The sequence below is a fragment of the Trachymyrmex cornetzi genome, unplaced genomic scaffold, assembly GCF_001594075.2.
Source record: "Trachymyrmex cornetzi isolate Tcor2-1 unplaced genomic scaffold, Tcor1.1 scaffold1215, whole genome shotgun sequence".
Lineage (NCBI taxonomy): Eukaryota > Metazoa > Arthropoda > Insecta > Hymenoptera > Formicidae > Trachymyrmex > Trachymyrmex cornetzi.
In genome coordinates this window covers 37,165-39,099 of record NW_017295779.1, presented here as the reverse complement: position 1 = coordinate 39,099, position 1,935 = coordinate 37,165, and positions in this window count along the sequence as shown.

Genomic DNA, 1,935 nt, shown 5'->3' with positions numbered 1-1,935 from the left:
GGCCTGTACTTGCGGCGCGATCGCAGCAGTTCCCGCCGAGTGCCCTTTCGAGCCCTCGGTTACCTCTTGTATGTTTAGTTTATTAAAATCTTCCATGCAAGTCCCACGAGTAGCTAGGGAACGACTATGTCCACCCACGCAGAGCCCCGCATGCGTGGGTAAGGCTAGATACTCTGAGGTTTCGCCCGGTGCCCCAGAGGCATCGATCACGACACTGCTCCCCCAGTGCCACGCAGCCTTCACCTCGATGGCTTCCAGCTTGGCTTGGGGGGCTGGTCCACGGCAACGGTCTTCCCGAACCCACGCAGGGCTTTACACCTGGAGGTGCGTTTATAACCGTCACTACCCGGAGGTACATCGAGTTACACACGGGGTTTTACACCCGGGAGACCGGGCACCCCTCCGGGGGTCCTCCTATCCGACACCTGGAGACGCGCCCGATAGGTAGCCCAACCCACGGGAACAGTATATAATAGTGATACTGAATTCATTTGTAAGTTTTGTTTGAACAAATTTTACAAAGGTGTGTTGCCTTCAATTTGCGTTTTAAATAACCTTGCCGTTAAACCATTACCAGATGTTTTGTCGGATTTTAATGATTACGAGAAAATGTTAATCAAGAGAGTGAGCAGCTTCCAAGTAGTACAAACGATGGGTGTTGTTTCCAACAAACATATGCAGCACAGACAAATGATTCGCAAAGTAAAAGGTAGAACATTTCATTTGCCTCTGCCTTTACAAGAAACTTTGGATAAGGTATTTCCTCCGGAAGATTCTATCAATTTGAATCACGAGTTGTACATCCTAGTTCGAGGTATACCTAAAAAGTCTAAAGTTGTTTGGGAAAATTTAGTGGATATTAATAAAGTGTACAAGGCTTTATAATGGTTGAAAGACCATAATCCTCACTACTCGAAAATTCGTCTTCCAGCGTCGGCTGACGATCATATAAATGATAAGTTACCACAAACGGAATATCGGATCGTTCATGACGAAAGCAATAGTGATGAAATAGAGGAGGTGGTTGAGCCGCTGTCGAGGTGTACTGTACATAACAAGCATAACGAAGATAACAATAATGAAACCGTTTTAAAACGTAAAACTTTCCTCACGCAAATTACTACAGATTCGGGTATTAATGATCAGTATACAATATACCCAATGCACGCAAAAAGAATCGGTAACGAATCTGCATTGAAACTCTATCAAATGTTGAAAATTGAAGATGTTCCAATGGATAATCGTTATAAATATCTGGATGTCATGTGTTTCCCCGATTTATATCCCGAGGGTGTCAATGGACAACGAGAAGATAGAAACTTTGCATTGCCGGAATATTTATTTGTCAGAGCGCGGTTGATGTCGAAACACAGTAGATTCAGGACGAATCTGCAGTATTTGTTCTTTCTTCTGAATGATGCTAACTACCGATAATTGAAAAATGGAATGTATGTATTTATACGATGATGGTTGCTAATCCACGAGAGAGATACACTGCTGGTAGGTACTTGAACGAATTGAAAGACAATCAATTGGAATCGAATTTAATGAGTATTTTTACAAAACTGAGAAATACGGATCAATTTTGGCGACAACCGTCCAATAATGTAAAGTGTATGACTCTGCATTATGGTCCGGCGACGTGGTTTTTAACTTTAAGTCCTAGTGAATGGAAATGGTCCGATTTGGCTGAATATTTACGAGACATGAATTCCGATAAGGAGAAGTTGGGTATCAGCGAACTAATCGCATACGATCCGGTGAGTACGTCTAGATTCATTTGTATATAATTTAAAGCCATGATTGATTTTATTTGTTCGTCCGACAACCCAATAGGAGAGGTCATTTACTACTTCTGGCGACTGGAATATCAAAGTAGAAGTATCCAGCACGTTCGCTGTATGATTTGGATAAAAAATGCTCCAGTACTCGGAA